Source organism: Rattus norvegicus, chromosome 17 (genome assembly GCF_036323735.1).
Source record: "Rattus norvegicus strain BN/NHsdMcwi chromosome 17, GRCr8, whole genome shotgun sequence".
Classification (NCBI taxonomy): domain Eukaryota; kingdom Metazoa; phylum Chordata; class Mammalia; order Rodentia; family Muridae; genus Rattus; species Rattus norvegicus.
The window spans coordinates 13973285-13993432 of record NC_086035.1 but is presented as its reverse complement, the minus strand read 5'-3'; the positions used below and the strand labels follow the sequence as shown (position 1 = coordinate 13993432).

The 20148-nt window shown below is 47.8% G+C and overlaps 1 long non-coding RNA gene across 1 annotated transcript; it reads left to right on the top strand.

Moving 5' to 3' along the window:
* The first annotated feature begins 11833 nt into the window (after positions 1–11833).
* Positions 11834–16113, top strand: LOC134482821 (uncharacterized). Its single transcript, XR_010059399.1, has 2 exons — positions 11834–12177; positions 15795–16113. It is a non-coding gene; the product is annotated as an uncharacterized LOC134482821 (long non-coding RNA).
* The last annotated feature ends 4035 nt before the right edge of the window (positions 16114–20148 follow it).

Sequence of the window (20148 nt, the reverse complement as noted above, 5' to 3'; positions counted from 1 at the left end):
TCTCTCTCTCTCTCTCTCAGTGTCCCTTTCTAATAAAAGGTGACTTAGCCTCCCACAGCCTTGGACTGCCAATCACAGGGCTACATTCCTGAGTAGCTCGTCTCTCATGATATACCCATGATGCTAGGAATCGGTTCATAGTCAGAAAGCTTAAGGGGCTGTCACCCTCTGCTCTGTTCCTTAGGAAAGATCTGAGTTGTGCTGAAATCCATCTGGGGATCAGGGTTGTGTGACCACAGACCATGGAGCTATCTGAACCTCGGATAGTGGCATATTTATTAGTCCTAAGAAAGGGGGAAGCGAGGCGTTCAGATACAGGCATCCTTTACTCCTACATGGGAACCACAAAGTTGTTTAAAATAAAGAGTCTCCGAGGCCCTTCTGGAAACAAACAAGCTCCTTATTCCATAAATCAAGAGGCCGGCTTCTCATTCTCCCTAGAGGAGGTGGGAAGAGAGAGGAAGAGCAAGGGAGGGAAGGAGTGAGGAGGGCCTGTTGTAGGATGGGGTGGACCAGCAGAAATGTATGCCTGACTCATTTTATGAGGAGTAATGATCCCTTGGGCTTATGAGTGTCTTTCTTCTGAAGATCTAAAGGCGTCCTGTAGACCAGCAGAAGGTTTCTGTTCCCTACAACCAGAAAAACAAGATGGCATTGTGAAAGAACATCAAACAGAGAGATCCTGCCAGAGAGAAAGGCCGAGAGCCCTTTCAGAGCAGGGCGTGGCACTTCCTCCGTGACAGGGCTATGGAGGGATCCTGAGGATGACAGGCCTCCCATGCTGCTCTAGGTCCCTCAGTGGTACAGATCCCACGGGGTCCTTCAGTGATGCCAACCCCACCTTGTCCCTCCACACCATCCTCCACTTCCCTGGCCGCCAAGTCTTTCTACTGCTGTCTTTTGCCTCTTGGGAAACAGCTTGCAGCTAGGACTACGGCCCAAGAACTTTCAGAATCTCAGCTTTACGTTTAGCCGTACGCTTTTCCACAGCATCTGGCTTCCTACCTCCCGTCTCTTGGTCACTGTATAATATTCCACCACGTAACTGAAACACCTCTCGCCCATTTGCATACTGGAGAAATCTTGGTTACCTCCACGTTCAGGCAGTTTCGAATAAATCTGTTCTGTAGGCAGGTGTGTGTGTGTGTGTGTGTGTGTGTGTGTGTGTGTGTGTGTTCAGCCTTCTGCTTCTTTGGGTCAAGGATTGCAATTGCTGGGTTGTGTGGTGAGAGGGTTTGGTTTTGTAACAAACTACCAAGCTCTCTCCCAAGTGGCAAGTCCATTTTGCATTCCTAGCAGCTCGGGTGAACCAGAGCTCCTGTGGCTTGGCTTGACTTTGATCACACAGGTGTTGACAGAAACTTGAGGGCTCCAATCAGAACATTCCATTCTCCAAGCTTCACCCAACAGTCACTAGACAGAAGGCATTTTTCAGGGCTCAGATCTAGAAGTGCTTACTGCAGATCTACAACAAAGCCTTGGGGGTTGTAATTCGGGAATGGGGTGAGTCTCTGCCTCTCGGGGCTTCGAGGTGTGGAGGTTCTGTCTTTTCTGTTCATGCCCCAGATGCTGGAAGAATTCCACATGTGGCAGGACACCTGCTCCCATCTCTGCACTCTTAACCTCAGCTTTCGCTTGGTGCTGAAGATGCTAATCACTGTGCTAAGAAAAACCAGAGGGACCTCGTGCAGGGTGAATAAAAGGACCGGGCTCTCAAGTGTGCCTCACGGCAGAACCTCAGGAGGATCTCTGTTTCCCATCAGAAACATTTATTTATCCTGGAGCTGGAGATATGAAAACATAGAGGTTGAAAAAAACTTTGAGACCACTTGGGATATCCTATAGCGTCTGTTTCCTCTAAGCAAAAGCAAAGGCAGCAGCCAGAGGGAAGGGGGTGCAGCTTGATGCGCACCTGTTGTGCAAGTATGAGGACCTGAGTTTGGATCCCGGGCGCCAGTGTAAATGCCAGTGCTAAGTGGACGGAGTGAGGGGGACGGGTGGATCCCCAGGGTTCACGGACGAGCAGTGTAGCCAAAACAGTGCACTCAAACTCAGTGAGAGACCTGGGTGAAAGAAAGAAAGAAAGAAAGAAAGAAAGAAAGAAAGAAAGAAAGAAAGAAAGAAAGAAAGAAAGAAAGAAAGAAAGGAAGGAAGGAAGGAAGGAAAGGAAGAAAGGAAGGAAGGAAGGAAGGAAGGAAGGAAGGAAGAAGAGAGCTAGGAAGACACTTGAGTGAGGTCAACTTCTGACTTAAGCATGTGCACTTCATGTATACACATACCCACACAAACACATGCACACACACAGACACCGCATATTAAACTAGATAGGAGATGGAGAGACAGAAATTGATAGATGCTCCCACAGATGGACAGATAATCAATAGCTATGCAGACTGATGATAAATTTAAAGAGGACAGGTTGAGGATACAATCGGTGTTGGATGATAAATAGGTGACAGATAGATGAGCAGATGACAGAATATAAATAGATGGGAGACGATATAGATGACAGAGAAACGGATGACTGAACGACGGTATATAATAGATTACAGGTAGGTAAATAATAGCTGGTAGATAGATTTTTAAAGTAGTCATCTTATGACAAAAGACAATGACTTGCCCTAAAACCCACATAGAATGTAGCCTTCGTCTGGATCTAGATTGTTAAGAACCAAATATAAATGATATTTAAGAGCTAACCAGAAAGGTTTGAATAAGCCTGGGGATTAAAGAGTATTAAGAAGCAGCGAATGTGCTTGTTAGAGAAGCAGCAGAGTAACGCTGTGGTTCCTGCACTACAGAAGAAGTGTGACAGGCAAAGTGGTGCATGCCTGCCATCCCTGCTGCTCAGGAGGCGAAGACAGGAGCACCCAAGTCCAGGAGTTCCGGGACACAGTGTGCTGTGCCCATCCTGTGTCAGCACTAAGTTCGACATCAATATGGCTGCCACCAGGTTGCCTAAGGAGGAGTGAGCAGGCCCAAGTCAGAAACGAAGCAGACCAAAACTCCTAGGCTGGTTAGTAGTGGGATCACACCTGTGAACAGTCACTGCACCCCAGCCTGGACAGCGTAGTGAGGAGGACAGTCTCAAGAGGGGAGAGGGGAAAGAAGAAAAGGAAGGGGGAGGGGGGAGAACGGAAGGAAGGGGGAGGGGGAAGAAGGGAAGGAAGGGGGAGGGGGAAGAAGAGAAGGAAGGGGGAGGGGGAAGAAGACAAGGAAGGGGGAGGGGGAAGAACGGAAGGGAGGGGGAGGGGAAGAAGAGAAGGAAGGGGGAGGGGAAAGAAGAAAAGGAAGGGGGAGGGGGAAGAAGAAAAGGAAGGGGGAGGGGGAAGAAGGGAAGGAAGGGGGAGGGGGAAGAAGGGAAGGAAGGGGGAGGGGGAAGAAGGGAAGGAAGGGGGAGGGGGAAGAAGAGAAGGAAGGGGGAAGGGGAAGAAGAGAAGGTAGAGGGGAAGGAAGAAGAAGAGGGAGAGGGAGAGAAGGAGGAAAAACAAAGGAAGAAGAGGAGGAAGAAACGTTCTTTTGTTTTAGAGAACTATAGTTGTTCTCCAGAATCCACAAGAAATGGATTCCAAAGACCCTGGCACCCAGGGTACCAAAAGCCTCAGAGGCTCAGTCCCCCAAATAAAATGACATGGTGCTTTCATATAACCTAGGGAGGGACAGAGGAAGGGAGAGAGAGAAAGAGAAAGGAACACACACACACACACACACACACACACACACACACACACACGGGAGGGGGGATGAGAGACAGAGAGGGAGAGAGAGATATGCAGAGAGAGAGACTCATCCACATACCTACAAAGTGTAGATAAGGATAAAAAAGTGATCATATTCTACCCAAGTGTCACTGTGTGTTTCACAGTGTGTAGGTGTAGGGTGCAGCCCCGCCCCTTTTACATATGTATAACTTATTTAAATATTTAAAAAACCTCAAGCTAGCCTTCAATAGTCAGATGAAACGTTGGCTTTACTGGTCATTTGAAGTGCAATGCTGGGTTTTAAGCACATCTGGAGGCATTTTAACCAAGCAAAGCCCAATCGGGTGGAAATCTCCAACGTGACAAAGCCTTGTCTGAGGTGACAGGAAGGAGGCTGAGGATGGAGTCTGGCATCAGAGAATCGTGTATGTTCCCATGTTTTGTCCCCTCTGTGCACACACAAGACTGCCTGGGCCATGGGAAACAGAGTCAGACTTCAAGCCCGAACCTGCCTGCTTGGGTCCATGCCAGCGACAGTGGGCGTACAGAGAGGCTGCCTCTTCCCACCACTGAGCAGAGAAGTTCAGTTTACAGAGCTGTGAGCAAGGGCAGTGGCTTCCAGCCCTGCCAAGACTTTTAAAAGTTACACATAGTGACATGTGAGTACTTGAGCTCTGTGGGTCGGAGAAATGACCATTGCTTGGGCAACCTAGGGAGCCAGTCACGGGTGTGACCATGTCTAAGAAGACAGGCACAGGATGCCGTGATGGTCTGTCAAGGGCTTTTACTGTTGACCTCTGACCTCCCCCCTCCCTGTCAGAAGACCACATGACCCTCTCCCCTACTTCCCAGGATAAAGCTAATCTGCTATTGTTGGTGTCTGAAGGAGCTGCAGCATAAAGACCAGGGCCGGCAAAGGAGCTGCTCACCACAGAAGCAAACCTGAGTAAGGTTTACATAGCAGCAGCATAAGTCTTCAAGTGTGAGGACCGCAGTTAGGGATCCTTAAGACCCATGCGAACATCAGCTGCCTGCAATCCCAGCCCACAGGAGATAGACACAGGGAAGCCCTGCAATTAGCTGGCTAGTTAGCATAGCCAAAAGCACGAGTTCTCTGGGTTAAGAAAGAGGCCCTGCCTTGATATATAAAGGATGTATGAAGGAAGTCGCCTGAATCAACCTACACACACACACACACACACACACACACACACACACACACGTACACACGCACATGCACATGTGAACACACACCTGTTTGCACACCCCACACAAACTCACATTCAAGAATAACAAACCAGCCTCTGCGGAACACCATAAACAAGTTGGCGAACACTCGTTTCCAATGGTTGACTTTTGTTTGCAAAGGCCAAAGACCCCATCTCAGGGGTCCTCAGTCTTGCTGAATATTAAAACCATTGGGAATACAGTTCAAGAGGCCCCCCTTCTCTCTTCCAGACAGGGTCTGTGTATCTCAGTATAGCCTCAAATTCACTACAAAGCCAGAGATGACCTTGAACTTCTGATCCTCTTCTCTTTGTTAGCATTTCTTCTAGGCTCCGCCCCACGGTTACCTGGCAACAGCCAGATATGGCTGGCTTACTATAAAAGGAGCTGTTGGCCTTCGGCACCCCCCTCGCTCTCTTACCCTCTGCCCCTTCTCCCTCTCTATTCCACCCTCTCTCCACGTGTCCTTTGCCAGCTTGTTCTCTCTCTCTCCCTTCCTCCCCTCCTCCTGCCTTTCTTTCTCTCTATTACCTTCTCAACTCCCCTTCCCATGCCCTAAATAAACTCCATTCTGTACTAGACCTGGTCCTGTGGTCGGTACCACAGCATGGGCCCCCAGAGGCATCCCCTCCCACCTCACCATACCTCGTTCTATCAAGCACATCCTTGGCTCCTTTTCCTTTTTATAAAACACAACACTCTTCACCTGTGCAATGCTGGGATTATATGTGTCGGCGACCATGCCTGGTGTGCACAGTGCTAGGGCTCAAATGTAGGGTTTCTTGTGTGCTAGGTAAGTGCTCTACAAACAGAACGACATTCACCGCTCTCAAGAGATTTTGAAAACGAAGGTAAAGTTCTGAGGTTATGAAGGATGCCTGGGTTTGAGAGGCCCTGCCCTGGGTGGACTGTAAGAGTACCAGCCCACAGGTGGCCAGGGTCTCCTGCTTTTCTCATTAGTTTAGAATGAGCCCCTGCTAAAGTTTAAACATGGACTGAGTGTCTCTCAGAAGCTCATGAACTGGTGAGGGTGTGGAGAAAGAGGAACACTTCTCCATTTTTGGTGGGATTGCAAGCTGGTAAAACCACTCTGGAAACCAGTCTGGAGCTTCCTCAGAAAATTGGACATTGCACTACCTAAGGACCCAGCTATACCACTCCTGCCCATATACCCAAAAGATGCTCCAACATATAACAAGGACACATGCTCCACTATGTTCAAAGCAGCCTTATTTACAATAGCCAGAAGCTGGAAAGAACCCAGATGTCCTTGAGTAGAGGAATGGATACAGAAAATGTGGTACATTTACACAATGGAGTACTACTCAACTATCAAAACCAATGACTTCATGAAATTCTTAGGCAAATGGATAGAACTAGAAAATATCATCCTGAGTGAGGTAACCCAGTCACAAAAGAACAGAAATGGTATGCATTCACTGATAAGTAATGTGTGGATATTAGCCCCAAAACTCAGATTACTTAAGATATAATCCACAGACTACATGAAGCTTAAGAAGAAGGACTACCAAAGTGTGGGTGCTTCAGTCCTTCTTAGAAGGGAGAACAAAATTATTCATAGGAGGGGATATGGAGACAAAGTGTGGAGCAGAGACTGAAGGAGTGGCCATTCAGAGGCTGCCCTACCTGGGGATCCAGCCCACATACATACAGACACCAAACCCAGACAATATTGCTGATGCCAACAAGTGCATGCTGACAGGAGCCTGATATAGCTGTCTCCTGAGAGGCTCTGCCAGAGCATGACAAATACAGAGGCGAGTGCTCAAAGTCAACTATTGAACTGAGAACAGGGTCCCCATTAGAGGAGTTAAAGAAAGGATTGAAGGAGCTGAAAGGGTTTGCAACCCCATAAGAACAACAATACCAACCAACCAGAGCTCCCAGGGACTAAACCACTACCCAAAGAGTACACATGGACAGACTCATGACTCAAGCTGCATATGTAGCAGAGGATGACCTTGTTGGGCACTAATAGGAGAGGAAACCCTTGGTCCTGCCAAGACTGAACCCCCCCAGTGTAGGGGAATGTCAGGGCAGGGAGGCAGGAAGGAGTGGATGGATGGGTGGGGGACACCCTCATAGAAGAGGGGTGAGGGGAGGTTGGGATAGCGGGGTTATGGATGGGAAACCGGGAAAGAGGATAACATTTGAAATGTAAATTTTAAAAAATCCAATCAATCAATCAATCAATCAATCATCAATCAATCAAGCTTGTGGACTAGAAACGAGGCGTTCAAGTGTGCACCAGGAAAGGACTGCTGCTGCTGCATGAGAAAGGGCTTCAGAAGGAGTGGATTGTTATAAAGAGGTCACCCCCACACTTGTCCACCTATGTACAGGATCTTTTCTTTTTTCTTTCTTTCTTTTCTTTTCTTTTTTGCCTTGTAAGGGAGAGCTCACCCGGTCCTGGCACTATGCTCTCTTTGGCTCCTGCTACCATAACCGTGAGCCAAGCAACTCTCTTTATTTATAAAATAATCATTGAACTGTTTTCTTACAGTAACATAAACTGAAACAGTCTGAAGCCACACAAGTCATGACAGGTGTTATCTTCCTGTTTAAAAAGAGTCACAGAAAAAAATGCCACTGCCGGCATAATGTATTTTTGTAACTTGCTAAGTCTTTTTTGAAAGAACCTATTTGACAGGATGCAGGTGTTAGTAAGAAATTCAATCCTCAGGGATTCGAGAGAGGGCTCAGGGGTTAGGAACTCTTGTTGCTCAATCATGGGAACCACAGTCCTGATCTCGGCACCCACAACCAGCTCAAAACCTCCTGTGACGTAGATCAGGGAACCTTACACCCTCTCCTGGCTTCTTCTGGTCACTCGGGTATGCGTGCATGTGCTCCAACGCGCACATGCGTGCCCTTGTATACACACGCACAAAGACAAAGATGACACACACACACACACACACACACACACACACACACACACACACGAAAAGGAAGCCATGGATTTGAAGGACAGCAATGAAGAAAATCCATGGAGAGTTGGGAGGGAGACAAGGGAAGGAGGAAATGGCATAATTATAATCTTAAAACATTAAAAAATTACAGAAAAAGACCACATTCAATCCCATCTCCCCAAACTTTTTTAAATTATAGAAAAAGAAAAAAACCTGATATCTTAAGGTATTGACTAGCTAAGCAAACCAACACACCGTAGCATCTCTTTCACAGTAAAGAAAATGTATTTTCCTTGAGCCGGTACAGGCCTGGCCAAGGACTTCATTGTTGTGTTTGAGACATGGTCTTGCTATGTAGCTCCAATTGGCCTCATATTCAATATGTGTGCCCAGCTAGGCTCAAATTCACCGCAATCCTCCTGCCTCAGACTCATGAGTGCTGGGATTACACACTTGGACGGTGATCCCATTATTTACAGGGAGGAACTGAAGCCTGCAGTTATGGAGTTTGCTTAGGGCAAAGCTGGAGAGCAGTCCACCCATCTCCCTATTACCTTCTTCCTTCCCCTTGACCTTCTGCTGGGCTATAAGGCAGATAAAGGGGAAGTGGTCTTTTCCTGGGACACTGAGCAAAGTTACTCACTGTTACAATATACTGGGGGAAAAAGTCACTATTGGCGTTGGTTGAAATTATCCTTGACTCTTGTTGCAAAAACTCTTCTGAGGTTCATTTCCCTATAAACAACAAAGATGCCAGGGCTGGGGCTATGTGATTCTCTGGTTAGCAGCTGGATCAGCCTTATGCCAGCCCTAGACATCTCCACTGCATAGCACAAGACAACCAGAAAGACCTCCGCTGGTTGCCTGGGCTCCTGAAGTGCTGGGTGTCAGCCAGCATTCTTTGAATTGGTTTAGAGAACACTGGATTCCATCTCACGCTTTGGCTAACTTTAGATGACCCTGCAGCCATGTTCACCTTGGCCAGATGGGCTGCATCACCCCTGTTGATCTAGTCATGGGAATGATGTGACATTGTCTATCAAGGCAAGACTATCATTGCCCGAATATATGTATATGGTCAATTGTTCCGAAACCAAAGGCCATGTGTACTAGTTGGCGTTGTGTGTCAACTTGACACAAGCTAGAATTACCACAGAGAAAGGAGCCTCCCTTGAGGAAATGCCTCCATGAGACCCAGCTGTAAGGCATTTTCTCAATTAGGGATCAAGGGGGAGGGCCCAGCCCATTGTGGGTGGTGCCGTCCCTGGGCTGGTGGTCCTGGGTTCTATAAGAAAGCAAGCTGAGCAAGCCAGGGGGAGCAAGTCAGTAAGTAACATCCCTCCATGGCCTCTGCCTCAGCTCCTGCTTCCTGACCTGCTTGAGTTCCAGTCCTGACTTCCTTTGGTGATGAACAGCGATGTGGAAGTGTAAGCTGAATAAACCCTTTCCTCCCCGACTTGCTTCTTGGTCATGATGCTTTGTGCAGGAATAGGAACCCTGAGGAAGACACCATGGCTCACCCAAACTCTTGACTGTGATTGGTCCAAATCGCCTCTCTTCAGCTATACAAGTAGCTGCTCAGAGTCACCCAAGCCGTCCCTCTCCGACCAGGCTACTCCCAGGCTGACGAAAGGTTCTGCTTAGTTTCTTGCAGCAGTGGAGGAGGAGGCAGAATGGCAGCGACTGTGCGAGATAAGCAGGCAAGAGGCCAAGCTGCAAGAAGGCAGTGGCCTCCCCTGTAACCAAAGAAGTTGAACAACCTGAGAGCACCCAGAGCAGGAGTGAGTCTGAGGGAAGATTGGTCAGATTGTGAAACTGAGGGATTACAGCTGAGGGAGCCAGACAACAGCTTCCATGGCCTCCAGTCACCAGATGGTTCCAGGTAGCTGTCAAGTCTTCAGACTCTGTACTGAAAGCTGTCACTCGGTCACTGCTACAGGCTAGCACGCGAGCCTGAATGAAGATAATAACATTTATAGGATGTAGTCAAATAAGAAAGTGCCCCAAGTGTCTCGTTATAGCTGAATTCATACGTGAGGGGCTGGCCATCTGTCCATACAATGCAATCATATGCAGCCTTGACAGGGAAGGAACCTTGAGAACATTATATATGTTAGAGTAAGTCAGTCACAGGTAGACAAGTACTTCATGACTTCGCTTGTCCCTGGCGTCTGGTGTAGTCCAGGCTACAGAGATGGAAAGTGGACAGTTGGTTGTCAAGAGCTGGGGTCGGAGCGGGTGGGGAATTGTTGTTTCTCAGGTGCAGAGTTTCTGGGGATAGATGGCCCTGGTGTCACCCAACAGTGGGCATACACACACTGCCAATTTACTAAACAGTTTAAAATGCTATCTATTGTTTTTGTGTGTGTGTGTGTGCATCTTTTACCTGGACGGATGTGTGTGCACCACTCATGTGCCTGGCGCCCGTGGAGGCCAGAAGAGGGGATCAGATATCCTGGAAATTGAACCCAGGTCCCCGGAAGAGCTGCTGGTGCTCTTAACTGCTGAGCCGTCGCTCCAGCTCTTGCACTGAACACTTTCAAGTGTGTGAGATGGCTCATTGTATCCTGTGGATACGATGCCACGATTTAAATCGATACGAAGATGACAAGACTTGGCTGTGGACTTTTTCCACCTTTCTTTGTCTAGAGGTCACATATTATGTGGCTTGAGTGTTAGCTGTAGACAGTGGCTCTGTTTTGCTTAATAGGGGCTCCAAACTAGAGGTATTGGTTCTGCCCAAAATCCTCCCACGTTACTGACCATGTCAGTGATGGTAGCGAATACTCTGACAGTAGTTACCGTATAATGTTGATGATGATGGTGGTGGTGGTGGTGGTGGTGGTGGTGGTGATGATGATGATGGTGGTGGTGGTGATGATGGTGGTGATGGTGATGATGATGGTGGTGATGGTGATGTTGGTGATGATGATGGTAGTGGTGGTGATGGTGGTGATGGTGATGATGGTGATGGTGATGGTGATGATGGTGGTGGTGGTGGTGATGATGATGGTAGTGGTAGTGATGGTGATGATGAGGGTGATGATGATGACTGTGGCACTAAATGCTTGGATCCAAATGACATTTACATTATCTTTGTATGAATGAGAAGACTTATGCTTTGAAACTTCACAGACTGCTCACAGGGTGAAGATATACTTGTGGGTATGTGTGTGCGTTGGAGTTAGGAGGAGGAGGGTCATATATTTGTGTGTGCGCAGAAGATTGACACTAACCTCACATATTATTCTCTTGGACCTGTGCCCCTTTCTCTTGAGACGCGATCTTTCACTGGCCTGGAGCTTGCCAATTTGGCTAGGCTAGCTAGTTGGTGATCCCCAGAGTCTCTGCCTCCCCAGTGCTGATAACAGGCATGTGACCACCAAGATTGACTTCGTAAAGTGGGTTCTGAAGAGGGAACTCAGTTCCTCCTGCCTGCAAGACAATCAATTTCTAACTGAGCTATTCCCAAGACAAGACTGGGGAAAAAATGTTTTAGATGTGCACACCCAGCACAGGCCATCTCTGGAATCCATCAGCCATTTTGACAATGGCCACTCACATTATTTTTATGCCCAAACCGTATTTCTTACATCTTGCCCAACCCGGTTCTGTTTGCTCACACAATACTAGAAAGCCGGCATGGTTCCAGGCATCCAAAGCTGACAAACTGTCTGGGGTTCTGTTAGGGTCTCAAGACCGTGCTAGAATAAAAAGCGATATGCTCTGAAAAGCCCGGGGATGGTCATGAGGGCTGTGCCACCAGCCAAAGTGCCATGGAAGGTTTGCTTTTGTGAGCCACTGGCAGGGAGACAGGCTGAGGGGTCCTATCACCCTGAAGCCTCAAGTGAAAAAACAAGGAGAGCCAGTATTGTGTGAAAAACATTGCCCGGCGATACAACACACATCTACTCACCTTAGTAGGGACTCCTGTAGGGTTAAAAATTCTGAGCTCATAGACAAGCTTTGAAAATCCACCAATCCCTGAGCTCAGAACCCACCAGTCCCTGAACTCAAAAACCTACCAATCGTGGAACTCAAAAGCCCACCAATCGCTGAGCTTGCAAGCTCAGGACTCGAAAGCCCACCAATGGAAACCCCGCACTGGAAAACTCCACCCCCAAGAAACCCTATATAAACATGTCTCCCACTCAGTTCTGCGCCTCAAGCCACACTCTTGTGTGGTTCCTCAGAGCCTTTGTATGAGGTTTGGCTCCCGATTATCAGGATGCCTTTCCCCTCAGAGTTGCAACAGTTGCATTGAGGAAAACTTTCCCCTCAGAGGTGTAACATTTGCAGACTCCTGAGACCGCAAGGTAGGTATCAGTCAGAAAGGATTGAAGGGACACAGAACACAAGACCAAGTTCTCAGGAGAAAGGAGATTTAATCACCTCAGAGGAGAAAGGGGCAAAGGAGCTGAGGAAGAGGGAGGGACCAAGGACGGCCTCAGGATAAAATGGAGATAGATAGAGCCCATAGGCAACGGCAGTTTATTTGGAAGAAGGGGAGACCCAGCTTTAGGAGGACCTGATTTGTTTTAATTGCTGCCCTGCAAAACTTTCAGTGGGGACCTTGGTAGTGAGTCTCAGGAAGAGGAAGTGGCCAAATAAGGGAAAAGACCTTGGGGGCTAACTTTAGGGATATAATCTTTGGTTTATCAAGGGAAGGACAAGGTCTGCCAGTGCCACGTTTTCTATGCTTGGGGCTGCTAATGCCCTTGCTTCTGAGGGTTTCAGTGTGTCCTGGCTTCTGTATCTGGGTGTTCCTGGGCATCAGGGCTGAGGGCAACCTGTCCAGTGCCATATTCCTGGGTTCTCCATTTCCCTGTCTGCTTTGTTTGCCTGGCCCAGTAAGTTATATCTGTGTTTTCTGAGCTAGCAGGCTCTGACTGTTCTTCCACCTTGTAGTCGTCATCGTCATTGAGGCCAGCATCCTCTTCCTCCTCCTCTTCCTCTTCCTCTTCCTCCTCCTTCTCTCCCTCTTCCTCTTCCTCCTTTTTCTCTGCCTTCTCCTCCACAACCACTTCCTCCTCTGGCTCCTTCTCCAACAAGTTCATTTCCTCTGTCCTGTCCTCTGTCTTCCCTTCCTCTTCATTATTTCTCTTCTTCCTCTGCCTTCTCATCCCTCTTCCTCATGCTCTCCCTCTTTTCTTCTCCTTTCTCTTCTGGTTGACACAGAATTGTGCAACACCGTGTGTGTGTGTGTGTGTGTGTGTGTGTGTGTGTGTTTGTGTAACACACAACGACCAACGGGTGTTTAGCATTTCGTTACCCTAGTCATCCTTCGTGCTCAGAACACTCAGATGTTGTGAAGGTTATTCTTGACTGGGGGTAAGTGAAGCTCGCCTCTGGGTGTGCCTGTCCTGATACTTCTGTAGATTAGCCCCTTGATGGATTTGGATTGTGATACCATCACTGGGGGTTTTGGGAGGTAGGGGTTGGGGTTTAGATCAAGGACAGAGATCACTGGGGTGTGCCCCTCAATTTCTCATTCTCTCACTGTTCAGCCTCTGAAGTGAAGGCGGGCTTCTGCCACACCCCCTAAAAGTGGGGCCAAAGTGGCATCCTTCTTTATACAATTTGTGTCAGTATCTGGTCATGATGATGATAGCTCACTAAGTTACTTACTTGTTCTCTGGTTATTTAGAAATGCTCGAATTACCCTAGATGCACAGAACACATGAAACTCAAGAAGGATGACCAAAATGCAAATGCTTCACTCCTTCTTTAAAAGGGGAACAAGAATACCCTTGGCAGGGAATAGGGAGGCAAAGTTTAGAACAGAGGAACACCCATTCAGAGCCTGCCCCACATGTGGCCCATACATATACAACCACCAAATTAGATAAGATGGATGAAACAAAGAAGTGCAGGCCAACAGGAACCGGATGTAGATCTCTCCTGAGAGACACAGCCAGAATACAGCAAATACAGAGGCAAATGCCAGCAGCAAACCACTGAACTGAGAAAGGGATCCCCATTGAAGGAATCAGAGAAAGGACTAAAAGAGCTGAAGGGGCTCGAGACCCCATATGAACAACAATGCCAAGCAACCAGAGCTTCCAGGGACTAAGCCACTTCCCAAAGACTATACATGGACTGACCCTGGGCTCCAACCTCATAGGTAGCAATGAATATCCTAGTAAGAGCACCAGTGGAAGAGGAAGCCCTTGGTCCTTCCAAGACTGAACCCCCAGTGAACGGGATTGTTTGGGGGAGGGTGGTAATGGGGGGAGGATGGGGAGGGGAACACCCATAGAGAAGGGGAGGGGGGAAGGCTAGGGGGATGTTTCCCCGGAAACCGGGAAAGTGAATAACAATCGAAATGTAAATAAGAAATACCCAAGTTGATAAAGATGAAAAGAAAAAGAAAAAGAAATTCCCCTGACAGAGCTTCAGGGCAGTGATGTTTCCTCCTCATGCAGGCACAGTCAGTGCTCCCCACAGCCAGGCCTTCTCTGCCTTCCTTTCCTCTCCGCTGCCTCCTCCCCGTGCCCACTACAGCGCTATTCATGGTAGCCAAGGCACCCAGCCCACCCAAGGGTCAGTGCTCAAGAGCATTGGGACGTGGGAACTCCTAGAAGTGAGTAGGGCTGGGCTTGGAGGTACATTCCTATCAGCTTGGCCTTTGGGAGGTTGAGGCAGGAGGACCACAAGTTCAAGGCCAGCCTGGCCCAAATGTGTCTGGCTCAGGTGTGTCTCCTGGGCCAGCAGCTGTGTGCAAGGTGTGACCTTCGAGCCCAGCCACGGGCTGTAGGTTGGGGATGCCGGCTGCCAGCACTCCGGGGACAAGAGACACGGAATGAAAGGGCTCAGCAATGCCCCTGAAGCCCATGTAATCACCTCAGATCTCCATAAACATGAAACAACCCACACAAAAACACTCGCAATTAACTACAGGAGTGTTTTAAGAGTGGGTGGGAGAAGTTTTTATTGGAATACATAATGGGAAGCCTTTGAGGGCAACCCTATGCCCTTTCCCCAGCTACTGGCATTTTAAGTGCCCTCTGCCTTTGAGCAAGGATTGCTTCTCCATTAAAACAAACAAACAAAAAAATTTAAAACTCCAAGTTATCAACCTGAAGCTTTGGGAGGACTACGATGTCATTTTTGAAAAACTGGCTTATTGTGAAAGGCTCAAAATGTTGAAACAGCGGGGTTAGTGAGGAAGGACAGAAGGAAGGAGAAACAGCTCCCGTATGGACTTTTCAGCAAAAAGGTTGAGCATGTGGCTAAACGACAACAGAATTCTCACCTAGCACATGTGATGCCCGGCTTCCCTGCCCAACCTTGGAGGTGTGCAGAGAAGCAGAAGTTTCTAGAAGATAACCACATTTAAAACTAAGCCACTCAGAGATGGACTGGACAGCTCAGACCTGTCATTCCCTCATCTGGGGAGGTGGAAGCAGGAGGATTGCCACGAGTTCGAGGCTTATGGGGTCTAGAGTGATTCTGAGAACAGCCTAGGCTGCTGTGTTCATTGATTCATCAATGTAGGGGTCAATTCACTGGGGAGCAGTTATCAGTACAGGGAGGGGGCTGAGATGGCCCCATGCCTCCTTCCACCCAAGCACCACCCCAAAAGTGTGGGGTACCAGTGGTTTCTTCTCACCAATGAGATCCAGCCAGGGCTGCCCCTCTCACAATCAGACTGCGACCAAGGTGCTGTATGCCTTAACTTTTGCATAGCAGTGACCATGGTACAAACAGAGACAACGAGCTTGCTTTAGCTTATAGTTCCTGAGGGATTCATCCATCATGGATGAGAAGTTTTATCCATGGTAGCAAAAGCATAGAGTAGAGGTGTTCACACCATGGTGGACCAGTCACGGAAAGTAGGGTCCAGGTCACAAACGGCAAAGACGTGAGCCCACGGGGAACATTTTACACTCAGACTAGAACATACACTCAGGCTTTGTCTTGTCATTTACAGAGGCACCCCTGCCTGTCCTCGAGGCGACAAGTCCCAAGTGGCAGAGTTGTAGATACAACATGTCTACAAGCTAATGGCTTCAGTTGTAGAGCCACAGGAACCACATCCTCAACCACAGTACATGTTCGCAAGGGGATATCAAGCTTCCTGTGAGAACACAGGCAGAAGGAATGCTGGGAGACAAGCTTGTGAGAACAGAGCAGGAGACTGGGTTGGGGCTTCCAGAACTCATGGATACCGGGAGATGATGAATAATAGGTGGTTAAAGAGAAAAACCAACCATATTAAATTTAATATGCATATAATTTGTCTATTAAAATTATATGGTCCGGTGTATTTTATTACATCCATAGGGTTGAGCAGTCATGAGCACCGTCTGATGTCAGAACACTTTCGCTTCTCTCAAGAGGATCCTGGCGCTCGTTTTGAGTGATACCTTCTCATTTCCCTCTCTCGCAGCCTCGCAGCCCTAACTCCCCGTGCACACTGCTCAACCCTGGCGTCTCACGTGGGGATCATATGCTATGAGTCGGCAGTAGCTCACTTCTCTCCCTTCCTACGCTGCTTTCAGGTTCCTCCATGTGGTAGCCTGGATCCTTCTACCCCAACTCTCCTGCCTCAGTGTATGGGCGCACCACATTTTATTCGTTGATGAGCTGGGAGACATGTGAGCTGTTTTCTCTTTGGGACTATCATGAATTGTGCTACATGGGAGCTAGACCAGGTTATCCTGTCAAGTTCCTCCATTTTGATGGAACTGTCACAATTCTAGAAATAACAATAACTTGGTTTCTAGAACTGAAGTGACTTGTGTTTCTAGATTCTTGCTCTTATACACTACTTGTTAGCTATGGGAAATAGAACCTCCCAGTCAGAAGGAACTCCCCCGACGTGAGCCTGATTTCTCCTCTGTGCCCTACCATGTTGCTCTCTGCCCATCTATGATGACAGTAACTCTTATCAGATATCTCTAACCCAAAGGATGAATCCACTTCAGTGTCCCCTTTTGCCTCAAACCCGAACCCCCTCATCACTATAAATATCTGTATACTGGAGACTGTTGATGTCTGCTACTTAGCACATGTATGAAGGACTGTCGTGTTGCTTTCTTTGATGTTAAGAAACCAAGTATGTGCCAAAATGATCTGTGAGAAACACTGTGGGAATCAAGGGTGTGATGTTTTGTGTGGGATGGTGTTGGGTATGTGATGTGATGGATGTGTGTGTGTGTGTGTACATATGTGTGTGATATATGTATGTGTGATGTGTATGTTCACACAAGCGTGATGTGTATGGTGTGTGTGTGTGTATGTGTGTGTTGGGCGTGTGTGTGTTGGGTGTGTGTGTGTTGGGTATGTGGTATATGTATATGTATGTTGTATTGGTATATGGTATATCAGTGCGTGGTATATGAGTGTTCATGTGTGTCATATATGTTGGATGTGTGGTATATTATTTGGAGGATATGTGGATGTGGTAGTGTGGTATATGGTGTATGTGTTTTGTTTGCATGTGGTTTGTGTGGTAATATGGTGTGTGATATGTGATATGTGTGGTATGTGGTGTATGTGTGGTATATGTGTATGGTATGTGTAGTGTATGGTGTGTGTGTGTGTGTGTGTGTGTGTGTTTTATATGTAGTATGTGTGTGAGGTATGTGTCTCTGCATGTCCATTATCAATCTAGCTAGCTATATCAGCAGGTTGATGGTGGGACAATGCTGGAGAAGGAGGCATGAACTCATGTTTGCTTTACTACAGTTTACAACAGGCAAATGAATGTAGACCGATAAATAACTGTGTGTGTGGATGAAAACACACCCAGATGATTCCCAGCTTACAAGGTTCAGACTTAATGGATCAAAGGCAATATATATTCTGTAGGAACCATATTTAGGATTCTGAAGTTTGACCTTTTCCCAGGCTAAGGATGCATGGCATGGACCTGGCTTGAAGAAGCCTGTGGCAGAAACCACTCCCAGCTCCCAGCCAACCTCAGGGGCGGAACTGGCTACTCTCCAGTGAGCTGGTTCTTCAGGTTCATGCATGGAGCAGTGCTTCTGTTCCTGTCCCCTCACTGTGTGCTTCTGGGACACAGCTAGAGGAGCCTGTGTCTCACCAGCTCTGTTAGCAAGAAAGTCTGGAAGCATGGCATCCGGCAAAGCCAACTCATTATCCTGAGTTCTTACACCACAAACATCATTTTCCAATGGACCAAAGAACAGAACTGCAATTTCCCGGAGACACGGCTGCTTCCAGGATCGGGGCAAGAAAAGCACAAGATGAGCGGGAACATTTTGTGGTGCCAGGATTGAGAGTGTATGCAAGACAGAGGGAAAACTAAGAAATGGGAGGTCCTTAGGGAGCATGGAAGGCAACCTGAGTAATGCTCCAGCGGCCGAAACAGGAGCCAATTGAGCAACAAGAGAAGCAGAGGCTTCGATTGCAACAACCCGGAGAATAAAATAAATATCCATGGATGCACGCTGACAAAAAATAAACGATTAAAAATAAACAAAAGAGGAAACGGGACAAGTGTCCCTTCAAAAACTCCATGTAATCAACAGAGAAGGAATGAGAGTGGAAAAAACCCTCAGTTAAGAGCTGCCTGGTGGAAGTGGCTGCAAGAGAGAGAGAGAAAGGGGAGGAGGGGAGGGAGGAAGAGAGAGAGAGAGAGACAGACAGACAGACACACGCAGGGATGCCACCACGTGGGTCGGTCTCTGGGAGACAGGAGATTGGCACAGCCTCAAAGTACCCACCCCCAAACACTTATTACTCACAGTGCAACTTAACGCAAGTCTGGAGATACTTTGATCTGCCTCAAGGGGCTTGATGTCACTCTGTCTGCCCTTGAGCATAAGGTGAGCTTGATGAGGAAGGAAAGAGAAACCTCACCTCCAAGAGGAGGGACCCCACCCCCAAGGTGCCACCACTAGCATATGTCCCAGGTTGCCACCAAGAGGGAAGTCACCTGGCCTCATGCCCTCTGACCTGGGGCATTGAGGTCACTTGACCTCTAAGTCTGTGAGCCCAGTGCAACCATGGGAAAATAGCACAGAAACACAAACTATGGGACAAATGTCCAAAATGCTGGTGGCAAGGAGAGGCCAGAAACAGTCATAGATGTAGGACTAATCAGTTGCTAAATAAAATGCACAATTCTGGACCAGATGCTGGGACAGAAAGGGGGACATTCATGGGAAAGTAACATGCTTACTAGAGCAACGCACCAATGAGGTTTTCTTAGTTTAAACAAAAGTTTGTAAAATCTTAATGTCAGGGGGAGCTCCTTGAAGAAGAAAAGTCTCTACACTGTCATTCTAGCTTTGCTTCTGCTGCTGTGACAGAATATGTTTGCCAAAAACGCAACCAAGAGATGAAAGCGTTTGCTTGGAATACAGTTCCAGGTTACAGTCCATCGTTGTGGGGAAGTCAAGCCAGAAGCTGAAAGGTAACATCCACAGTCAAGAGCAGAGATGGAGTAAATGCCTGGATCCTTGCTTCCTTGCTCTGAGCTAGCTTTCTCTTGCCCTATGCTGGTCAGAAACTCCTGCCTAGGGAATGGCACCGCCCACCATTGGCTGTCAGCAAAAATTACTTATGATGTATATTTTTAACTATCTATGCACACGCATACACACAAATGTGCACACAGGCACATACCACAGAGAAGGATGTTTGGCAAGGAGGGTGACAAGCAGCCCTTGTTTAGGTCAGTGAGAACAAACACAATCTCTATTGACACAGTCTTGTTCATCTACATTTACAAATCTTCCTGCAACTTAATACTCTTGAACGCAAACCTTCCAGGGAAAACTCTGCCAATGAAACACGTGTGGACATTCCCCAAACTCACCTGAGACTTAGGCTAGGAGAGGGGACTAAGGAGGCTTGTGGAGAAAGAACCACAGAAATACACACCAGGGGCATGGCTCCTGTGCTTCTTTAGTAAGACAAAGAGGAATCTTGATGAGATTCATACGGTGGGTACAGCAATCTTGTTTCCACACTCAGTCTTGGTCTGAGGAACCCCCTGCCTGGCACTTGGATGTCAAGGCCATTGAGACCCAAGTGTTTGTCTGACCTCCATACAAACACTGTAGCATGCATGCATGCATGCATACATACATACACAAAAATTAACGAATGAATAAAGAAGAAAACACCCAGGGTCCCTGGAAATTCCCTTCCTCATTGGTGACTTTACCTCTTGTGGACCCTTCAGGAACCTGCCCACCCACTTTAACTTCTCCCTGCCCTTACAAAGGTTCCTAACCACTTTTTGGGGTTTGAATGTTGCCCCAAACTCTTGTGTTGAGAACAGTCTCCATTACAGCGGTGTGGGAGGTGAC